The sequence below is a fragment of the Mus caroli genome, chromosome 15, assembly GCF_900094665.2.
Source record: "Mus caroli chromosome 15, CAROLI_EIJ_v1.1, whole genome shotgun sequence".
NCBI lineage: Eukaryota > Metazoa > Chordata > Mammalia > Rodentia > Muridae > Mus > Mus caroli.
In genome coordinates, this window is record NC_034584.1 from 47,105,991 (window position 1) to 47,117,617 (window position 11,627).

Genomic DNA, 11,627 nt, shown 5'->3' on the forward strand with positions numbered 1-11,627 from the left:
ATATGAGCTATGATTTATTGATATTAATTATGTTAGCAACATGACTTTTATTGAACACTTATTTTGTTCTAACTTTGTTTTCATTTCTTTTTTCTTTCTTTTTACATGAAAGGATATTTTTATTATTTTCCTACGTACCGTCTTAATGAATACAACATGCACATTTTCCCAGCTGGCAATAAGACACAAAGCAAAATTTGCTTGATGCTGGGAGAATCAAGAGCAGTCACCTGTGTTTGGGAGGATTCGGTTACTTACGACATCTGTGATACTGTCTGTGCAGGTACCAGCGATGCTTTGTAGTGAAGAACACCTCGCTGAGTTGTTCTATCCTGGGTCCTTGCTCAAGCCGTTTCTGTTTTCCTTCTAATATGGTTTTTCAACACTTATTCATGTGTTTCCTCCTTATAGAAAAGACCTGGTTGAGGGATAGGTTCATAGGGGATGTCCACAGAAGGGTGGTGGTAGCACACAATTGTCTTGCGGTCAGATGTCAAAGCAAACTCTACCTTGCAATTGTAGTCATCTGGAATAGAAGAATATGTAGACTTGTGACAAACACTAGATAAAGGTCCATTTTGGATTGGAAATAAATGCTTCCAGATACGTCTGTTTGATATAGCCAATTTTATTGCCATCATCATGATCCTTAGTGAGTGATTTGAAAAAACAGACAAACAAACAAACAAACAAAAATGGTATTATGAAAAGAAACTACCTCAAAAACCTGTCACACAGATTTTCGTTCCATGTGCCTGCCATTTTGCTTCAACCCGGGTCCACCTAATTTTGTTTTCTAATCTCTTCATATTTTTCACAAAGAGGAATTAGTGTTTTACCGATGTGAAAAGTGATCCAAAAGCTTAGGTGACAAGTTCAAAGACGAGTTAAAGGGTGATGGATGGCACAATCTGGAATAGTCCGTCTGTATTCGGTGCCTGTAATCTCAGACTGTACAGCTATTTCCCTATGACTTCAGTTACAGGGCACCCATTTGGCCCAGTTGTCTTCCTTATGCTGCCAAAATTACGGTTTCATTAGTAAAATAATTGTTTTGTCGATGGTCCATGAGAAAGTGCCTCCAAATACGAAATCTTGTAGTGATATTCGTTCCTAAGGGAAGGTGGTGCTGAACCTATAGATGAAGAAATTGGACACTTTTTTAATCATTCTCCCACCAGTTGACCATTGGACTGACCTGATCTATTAAGAGAAGTTTTGAACTGTTGTTTCTTTAATTAATAGTATCCACAAACAATAAAAAGATTTTAATCAGTCAGCTTATCCCAAGGAATTCAGAACTATTCCCAGATCAAATCTTCAGCAAATATTGAAAAGCACAAAGTCCAATGCCATTTCCATTTCTGTTCTATAGGATTTTTTCTCACTTTAGAGGAGCCCTGTGCAGACAAACTGAAATATTTGGACCCATCTTAAATATTCTCCACACTGATGCATATGCCTTTAATGGATCCAAGTCATGGATCTGGGAAGTTAGAGACTTCCACTGCCTCCCCCACTCTCTCCCATTTCTCTCCCTAGTTAGTTAGTACTAAGTCCTCCAGGATAAGAAACATCAGGACAAAGAAATATTTGATTTACACATCCATTCATCTCCTAGAAGGGCTGTAAACCTCACTCCTTTTAGTATCACATAAGCATTTGCAGTTCTGCATCATTTTCACTTTTGACACATGTGAATCCAGTCTACCTACTCTCTTAAGATGATGCTCCCTGGACACAAACAGCTCCTGATCAGAGTTTCTCCTTGTGGACTTCCCTTAGCTTTCTTCTTTCTGACTGCATGGCAACCATTCCTCAATGCCTCCTGCTTCTTCAGCTATGAATGCTACCAACTGCTTTGTACGGGTTCAGATTTATAGTCTAGATTCTTCCCACAAGTCAGCGACGTGATTGGATTCTCTCCTAAGGTCATCTTCTTCGTATGCAAAGTGAAGGTGATTGGATCGTGGTGAAGGACCTTGACAAATGGAAAGACTTTCTTCCACTTCCATTATTTCTGATTGTTGCAAAATTTTGATAATATTTGGAATATAATAGGAGAGAGAGAGAGAGAGAGAGAGAGAGAGAGAGAGAGAGAGAGAGAGAGAGAACCAGTGAGATGTCTTCTGAGGCTAAAAGCACCTATAGTGGAAGGAAAGAACATGATCTGTACATGCATGCTCTTGCATGGACATGCCTACATTCCCAAACATAAACAATAATAATGAATTAAAATTTAAAAAAATGAACAACTAGAAAGAAGAGCAGGACAGGATAGCGAGGTATTTGCTTGTGTGACTTGGTCTAAATTGCATTCATAGAAAGGCAACTCAAAGTCATTCCTGGTTCACAGTGCCTAGTAAAACAAATCACCTTTTGATCCTGGATGCCATAAGTGACAGAGCACACAAGGGGCAAGGATAACCCAGCATGCGGCCTTTGCCATGACCGCACTCGACCCTGTTGGCATGCCTGAGCCAAGTAACTGTGTCTTATCCAAATGGCAGTCTACCAAAAACAGACAGAGGGAAACTTATGTCTTTTAGGATTTGGGTGGCTCTCCCTGATATTAATCTCCTGTCAGTGGATTTGTCCCTGAGCTCAGTGCTAGCAATAGGTATGATATAATAAAACTAAAAGAACTAGTTTAGTTTATTTAATATTCTAAACTCTATATTAGCCCCATGCCAGGTTATATATCCCTATAGATTTAGAAGTCACCCCCTGCATTCACCCCAGAGACCACCCTACTTCTCAACTCCTTCTGATTCAGAGTCTCCAAAAGACCTGTCCTAAAGCTCTGACTATCATAGTACATGACAGGCACTAATTCTCTGATCCTTGCTGCAGCTACGGGTATCTATCATACAAGCTGGATTCCTTCTTTCACAATCATCCACCGATATGCACTAGAAAACAGCATTGTTCTTGTATTTGATAAATAAGTAGTTAGTGTTTCTCTTTAATTAATATTCATAGCATGCCTTGAATTTTATACTATCAAAGTTTTTAATTAAATATTGAAAGCTTTTGTAGCACAACATGACAGCTTGCTGCCAGATCACTGGCACCATCATGTTGCATTATTTTGAATGCACTTTCCCTGGTATGTAGAATCTTTAAGACATGTCACCAAACAAAAACACTCAAGTTGTATGAAAAAAATGCTTGTAAGTTTGGTTAGCATTTCTCCATATACAAGACTCCAGGGGGGGAAAAAGTCCTTCTTTATCATACTTCTTAATTCTAAACAGTTCAGCATCTTAATTGCTTTCTAGTGTATATGAAAGCATATTGATTTATTAAATATGTTTCATGCCTTTATCTTACTTAATATTTATAAACAATCTGTAGTTTAAACTCAAAAAGTAGTATCTTTAGTGTTATAATCAAACTCAAGTTGTTTAACATTGAGAGAGAGGTTATAGAGTGGAAGACATAGTTTTCAGATGATATTACAGGCTAAAATCTAAACATAATCTAAAGATAGAATCATAATAATTCTTTAAGTTAGGAATGAGGGTAGAGTACTTAAACTAATTGACAAATATGATGGACTGGATGTCATTTGTATATCATATTGTGTAATTCACATGATATAGTTTTGTTCAATTTATGTCTGGGAGAAGAGGGTGTTTTTGTTGTTGTTGTTGTTGTTGTTGTTGTTGTTTAAATTGAACAGAAAAGGTGAGTGGTAATGGAAGTGCCGATGCTAAGGTCCTGTTCCCCAACTGGTTCTTGATCAGTAAAGAAAGCAATGGGCCAAAATCTGGGCAGAAGGAATAGGCGGGACTTCCCAGTCCCTGGAGGAAAAGAGACAGATACAAAGAAGAGGAGACTTCACGGTGCTTTGAAGAGAGAAGAACCAAGCAGCCGTGTGAGGTCTTGAGGAGGGGATGGGGGCTGTGGCTGCTCCTTTAGGCAGGTGGCCAGGGATGTTTAGCAGAGACTAGATGTATCTTAGCAACTAAAGTTTAAGACAGGTAGGAAGAGCAGAGATAAGAATAATGTTAAGGGTATGCTTTTCCAGGTGGGAGATAGTAGTGCCCAACGCCACATTGAAAAGGAACAACTGTGTATATGTCTTTTATCCATAGATTTAAAGGAAGCTGGATGGGGGCTGATAGATGGCCCATTGCTGGAGCTTAGGTGGGATAGCAAAAAGCGACGCACAACAGGTATTCATACCATACACCCTACCATATAGCTCAGAGGGCACTGCAGAAGACAAAGTGGAAAGATTTTAAGAGCCAGAGGTTGGGAAAGACTGCTGTGAAATAATGTCTTCTGAATGTTCCACTCATGAGCTCAAGGTTCTGTCATGTTCAGAAAATATTGGTTTTTTAAAATTTTTTATTAGATATTTTCTTCATTTACATTTCAAATGCTATCCCAAAATTCCCCAATACCCTCCCCCGCCCTGCTCCCCTACCCATTCACTCCCACTCCTTGGCCCTGGCATTCCCCTGTACTGGGGCATATAAAGTTTGCTATACCAAGGGGCCTCTCTTCCCAATGATGGCTGACTAGGCCATCTTCTGCTACATATGCAGCTAGAGACACAAGCTCTGGGAGTACTGTTTAGTTCATATTGTTGTTCCACCTATAGGGTTGCAGAACCCTTCAGCTCCTTGGGTACTTTCTCTAGCTCCTCCATTGGGGGCCCTGTGTTCCATCCAATAGCTAACTGTAAGCATCTACTTCTGTGTTTGCTAGGTACCCGCATAGCCTCACAAGAGACAGCTATATCAGGGTCCTTCCAGCAAAATCTTGCTGGTGTAGTATCTGTGTTTGGTGGCTGATTATGGGATGGACCTCTGGGTGGGGCAGTCTCTGGATGGTCCATCCTTTCATCTTAGCTCCAAACTTTGTCCACTCCTTCCATGGATATTTTATTCCCTATTCTAGGGAAGAATGAAGTATCCATGCATTGGTCTTCCTTCTTGATATTCCTGTGTTTTGGAAGATGTATCTTGGGCATTCTAGGTTTCTGGGCTAATATCCACTTATCAGTGAGTGCATATCAAGTGACTTCTTTTGTGATTGGGGTACCTCACTCAGGATGATATCCTCCAGATACATCCATTTTCCCAAGAAAGAAAATATTGTTTCATAGAAAGCATCCCAACTCAACCCTACCTGAAGAAATGAGAAATTGGCATTTGATGGCTGCTGTTTTGGAGGGAAAGCTTTTGAGGATATGGTCCCCTAGTAGCTTGGCTGTGCTCCCATGAATGACCATACACCCATGTGCATATAGACAGAATTATTTGGGTGGGTTAAGAGAGGGGGAGAGAGAAAGAACATGAAGTTGAGAGGACAGTGTGATGTTAGGGATAAGAGGAGTTGGAGGTTAGGAATAGGGGTGGATATGATCAAAACATACTGTTTACGTGTATAAAATTTTCAAGTAATAAAGTAGTTTAATGTGGAATATAATAGTTCCTGCTCCCCTTAAGAAGATTTAAAAAAACATTGAGCTCCAGCTGGAAGAATAGTGTGTATAAATTTATAGGAGAGTTGAACGATGAAGCTATGATTTCAATTACTTCCATTCAGCATATTTTCTCACATTCTGACCCTAGGCTTCTTTCTATTTAAGTGGTTAGCAGCCTTTCCCTGAGATTTAAAAGAATGATTCATTTCTTTTTTCTTCTACATTACTGAGCATCTCTAAACACACACCAAGAAAGGAAATGCACACAATGCACACAATCAATCTCAGGACACATTGTAGTATGCTTTCCCATCCCATGACAGTCTCTGGTTCTCATCTCATCTGTGCAACCATTCCCTCCTTCACAGAGGACACATTTGTTGAGCATCTATTGTTATAGTTGCAGTAGATCTACTGCTGAGAAAATAATTTCAAGCTATATTCCTGAACATGCTCGTGTGTATCCATTTGGTTCCCTTTTCACTTTCTCTTTTCCTTCTACAAGATACTTTATGGGGACTTTGTTTAGTCATCAGTGCTAGCAGTCTCAAATGTTTAGGGGGTATATTTTCTTTTTTCTATTTATTGATTGATCGATTGATTAATTGATTGTTTGTTTGTTTGTTTGATTGACTTTACATCCTGATTGAGTCTCCCTATCCCCTCCTGTTCCCCTCTTCACCCCGTGCCTCTCCCACCCCATCCCCTTGTCTGAGGATGAGAAGTGAACCCTTCCCCCAGTATCACACCACCCTGGAATGTCAAATCACTGTAGAACTAGGCACAAAATCTCCCACTGAAGCCGGACAAGTCAGCCCAGTTAGGGAAGCGGGATCCACAGTCAACAGATTTAGGGACAGTATCCACTCCCATTGTTGTGGAACCTTCATGAAGACAAAGTTGCACATTTGCTACATGTGTGTGTGTGTGTGTGTGTGTGTGTGTGTGTGTGTGTGTGTGTAGGGCTATGTCTAGCCCATGCTTCCTCTTTGCTTTGTGGTTCAGCTTCGGGGAGCCCCCAATAGTGCAGAATAGTCCAGGTCTTCTGATGGAGTTCCTCTTCCCCTTGAGTCCCTTAATCCTTTCCCAGAGTCTTTCACAAAACTCCCTGAATTCCATCTAATGTTTCACTGTGGTTCTCTGCATCTGTTTCAGTCAGTGGGAGTCACTCAGACAACAGTTATGCAAAGTCCCTGTCTGCAAGCATAACAGTATCTTCAATGGTGTCAGGAATTGATCCTTACCCATGGCCTGGGTCTCAAGTTGGGCTAGTCATTGGTTGGCCATTCTCTCTATCTCTACTCCATCTTTGTCTCTGCACATCTTCTAAGGAGGACACATTTGGGGTGGAAAGTTTCATGGGAGGGTTGGTGTTCTTATCACCCCACTGAGAGTCCTGCCTGGCGACAGGAGTTGACCATGTCAGGTCAGGTTCCCCCAATGCTAGTCTCAGATGGAGTCACCCCCACAGACTTTCTGGGACCATCGCCAGGTCCAGATCTCTGGCATGTTCTAAAGATGGTCCCATCCCTGCCAGTCACCAATTTCTGTTTCCTCTCTCCAGCTCTCCCCTCCCTATACCCCATTTCTCTCCCTTTCCCCTCTTCCAACCAATTCCCTCCTTTCCTCCTCTTCCAATGTCTATTTCATTTCCCCTTCTGAGTAAGATTCCAGCATCCTCCTCTGGGCCCTACTTGTTATTTAGCTTCTTTGGGTTTGTGAATTGTAGTATGGTAATCCTGTACTTTATGGCTAATATCAGCTAATAAGTGAGCACATACCATGTATGTCCTTTTGGATCTGGGTTACCTCACTCAGGGTGATATTTTCTAGTTCTAGCCATTTGCCTGCAAATTTCATGATGTCCTTGTTTTTAATAACTGAGTGGTATTCCATTGTGCAGATATACCACATTTTCTTTATCCATTCTCCAGTTGAGGGACATCTGGGTTGCATTCAGGATATGGATATTTTGACTAAAGCAGCTATAAACATAGTTGAGCAAGTGTCTTTGAGGGATGGTAGAGCACTTTTTGGGTATATGTGCAGGAGTGGTATAGCTGGATCATGAGGTAGAACTATTCCAAGTTTTCTGAGAAACCACCAAATTGATTTCCAGAGTGGTTGTACCAGTTTGCATTCCCACTAGCAATGAGGGAGTTTTCCCCCTTGCTTCATATCCTCACCAGCATTTGCTGTCACTTGAGTATTTGATCTTAGCCATTCTGAAGGGTGTAAGGTGCAATCTCACAGTCATGGTGATTTGCGTTTTGGGGGCCCATTTCCACGTTGAAATTGATATTGTGAGATGTTCCATCAGCCTCTTATTTCTGTGGATTTCTTAGCCTTCATGGTCCTGCATGACATTTTTGTTTATTTTGTTTCTACTTGTCTTATTTCATTCTTATTTAACCTTTTATGTGTATTATGAACAACTCCCCTAACGTGTCTGTAAGCCTTTTGAGTCACTCCATAGTGGCTTTCCACTGAATATATAAAATGAATATATCCACTGAATAAATAAATCCAAGTCCATCTCTCTTTCTCCTGTTGTTGCTCTGTGTTTATAAGCATGAGGTGGCAACTCTAAAGTCGTGTTATACTAAGCTGCTGTAAATATGAATAATGCATACATCCAAAGAAAATTCACCATCCCAGGCAGCAGATACTGCCCATGAATGATATAATAAGTGCCTAGAACCTCTTAATGAATACAACAAATGCTCTCCTAAAAGTTATTCTCTCTTAAAAGTGGATTTTAGACTTCTCTTCCCTTCTCAATAAAATATTACAGAGCCGAGTGGGAGCTAAGTGGACAAACCCAAGTTTGCTTATCGGTCTTCACCTATAACTTGTTGGCCTTATCTTAAATGTATTAACAATAGAAGAACTGTATCTAGACCTCTAAGAAGGCTCTTTATTATTAATATTGTATTTCTAGTATAACCAAGGTTTAAACTATACATCTTACTATCCATATATTTTCATTTTTATTACTTCACTTCTTATTTTCTACATTTATCATGCCAGTTTAGTGGTTCATTTCCCTAGGGGCGTAGGCTCAGCTCTGAGTACTTGTAGCAAGATACTGGATAATGGCTTCATTATCAGCTGACTCTAGACTATGTCAATAACATAGAATCAGTGGATATGGTGACTTCCCTGAGAAGCGAACTAATGTAAAGTTAAGAAAAGTAGATAATATTCATTCTACAACATACAGAAGTCTGAGACCTACCTTTTTCCTCCAAGGCTAACAAATCTTGTTGGAAGATATCTCTTTGGAATGCAGTAGAACACTTAGTTCTGAATGTATGAAAAGAATTACCATAGTTCATTTGTGTCAATTTGGGGAGAAGGAATATTAATTGAGGAGTTGCCTCCATTAAACTGGCTGGTGTGCATCTCTTTGCAAAATTTTCTGAACTGCTAATAGATGGACGATATATTACCACAGCAACACAGAAGCAAACTAGGATAGAGATGGAAATAGAAGTTAATATAATTTTCACTCTTCATGTCTAAGCCAGATATTGTTTTATAGGAATCAATGAACTCTTCACTGCATTCCCTAGAAAAGCTGTATTACCTTCATTAGCACGGAGAAGAGAGACGTCTGAGTCCATCAGCTTGATCCCTGAGCCTGTCCAGTCAGTTATCATGACATGATGATAGCCACTGCAGTGCTGACCATGAGTATTCAAAGTTTCCCAAGAACCATGAGACATACAATCATTACTGCTTCGAAAGAGTCACAATTCCAGGTCAGCAAGATTTGGCCTCATCTCTTTTTTTCCTGTTCCTCTTTTCAAGTGTTCATAAAATTTCTCATAACTTCATTTTTGTCCAGTATCACCAATGACTTGTGCTTATTTATTTCCCAGAAGTTTACATACAGTTCTCCTCTAGTAGGCCAATATAAATGCTTCCTATTGAGTTCCCAGTGCCCAGCATGCATGTGTGCATTGGTAATTGAAAGTATCACATACTGTAACCATCTGCTTACCCACCCATCCAGGAGAATGCTTTTCCTGGAAAGAGAGGTGAAACTTCCCTTCTTCACCTAATAAGGTATTTGGTTCAAGAAGTATGATTTGTAGCCCATCATTTTTGAGGAGAAATGGAATAAAACTGACTTTATATTAATGAACACTGCGTCAAGAATCAGAATTCTGGAAACCATTAGACATTTCCATTCTCTTTTGTGGTTTTCCAACTCGAGGCACTACCTGGAAGGCATATTAAAATAGTTTAAAATTTAAATAATGAAATGAATAACTCATTTTTTTTTTGTTTTGTAATCAGTTCTTTGCCATATATAACCAGATTTAGGAGTCGGTGTCGTTTGTTTCCTTCCTGTATCTCACATGCTTCTTCAATGGAGTTTTGTCCCACTCAGTTATTCGAACATTGGATGTAGAATTTGTAAAATGATTACAAAGTGGCAATGCCAGGAATTTACGACAGGAGAAAGATTATGGCAAAGAACTTAACTGACTTCCTTATTTAAGAACAAGGCTGAGATGGAGAATATGGAGAGGGGACAAATGAAGGGCTCTGTAACAGCTGCCTGGTGAGAGAACCAGGGTGCTTAGTGGAAGTTGTGACAAATAAGGACAGGTATAAACGTTCTCTCATTTCGTATTTGGTGTATGTGTTCATGTGCAAGTGACCATAAGCTTGTGTGTGTATGAACATCAAGGTGAGCAGCTGATGTGAAATGTCTTCTTTACGATTATTTGAGACAAGAGACTCTTACTAAATATTGAGCTTGTGTATTTGGCGTGAATACCCACTAGAGATCCTTATGTCTCTGCTGCCCAGCCCTGGGCTAACATGCTATGCCCAAACCTTTGCCTAGCTTTTTTACATGTGTTCTGGGGATTGAACTCAGATCTTCATGCTTCTATGGCAAGCACGTTACCTATTGAACATCTCTCCAGTCTCTATTCTTTCATAAGATGTTAGTGAAAAGTATTTTTCTTTAATAATTTTAGTTTGACAGTTTCCTACATTTGTGTGATGAATTTTAGTCATCTTCACCCTCGCCCTCTTCTTTCATCTTCCGTTCTCTTACATTAGAATGTTTTTTCTTAACAAGTTCCCGTCCTGCTCTCATGTCTTCTGTATGACTCATTGTCTTTAATTAGTTTCTTGACTGAGAGTGGGAGGAAAGTTATTACTGGTGGCTGCACCACTGAACAAACTGAGACATTCTATTGGTTGGCAAGAGTTCTTTAGGGAGGGGTGGAGCCTCAGGAGACCCTCCTCCAGCCAGGATGAATCACTGATTGGTTCAAACTTGAGTGAGTTCTTGACTTGAGTGGATGTCATGGGCAAAAGATATCTCTCCATCTTCTGGTTCTTACATAGTTTCTTTCTCTTTCTTGATGATATTCCTTGAGTTTTTGAGGGACAAGTTGTCCCGTTTAGTGCCAAGACCTTCTTCAACATCACTTATTATCAGCACTTTGGCTAATCATTGGATCCGAATTAACTGCCATTCACAAAAGTAAGAACATTCTCTGATTAAGGTCAGATGCAGCAACAATCAATGAGTATAATTATAAATATTTTAAAGAAAGTTTAGCTGTGTGACAATTTGGCAAAATGGTGGTGTTGTGTCCCTCCCTAACCCCAGAGCCTATAGTCTTCCCTGCTATGAGCTCTCGACCAAGTTTCCAAAACTAGGCATGAATTCTCTCCTGGAGGTCAGGATTCAAATCCAATCAGATTGGTTTGCTATACTCAGAACAATTATGTCACTATAACTCACCAGTAGTATACTTTTGTTTTCCAAGGAATGCCCATTGGTCTCAAGAGACTGAGGATATAGAAAAAAAAGGGGAGATACTCTATTACAGGATGCATCACAAATGTCTCTGAATCAAGGAAGTCTTTAGTATTATCTGCATTTCAATATCAAAATTATTGGAGTTTATCATAGTGTAAATCTAGATAGATAGATAGATAGATAGATAGATAGATAGATAGATAGATAGATAGATATGTATAGAAAAAGGCACATATACATTTCAATATTACTGATTTAGGAAGCAAGGCCAACCAGGTCTCCTGCATACTTAAGGGAACAAGTATGGGTTCATTACAGAAGTTCACTACAACTTTATTAGCACTTAACAAACATGTTCATAATGTACATCAACAATTTTCAGCCTTTGGTTTA

At 39.7% G+C, this 11,627-nt stretch overlaps 1 pseudogene; it reads right to left on the reverse strand.

Annotated features, from left to right (window-relative positions):
• Nucleotides 1–226: 226 nt before the first annotated feature.
• Nucleotides 227–644, reverse strand: LOC110310013 (annotated as a pseudogene).
• Between the last annotated feature and the right edge of the window lie 10,983 nt (nucleotides 645–11,627).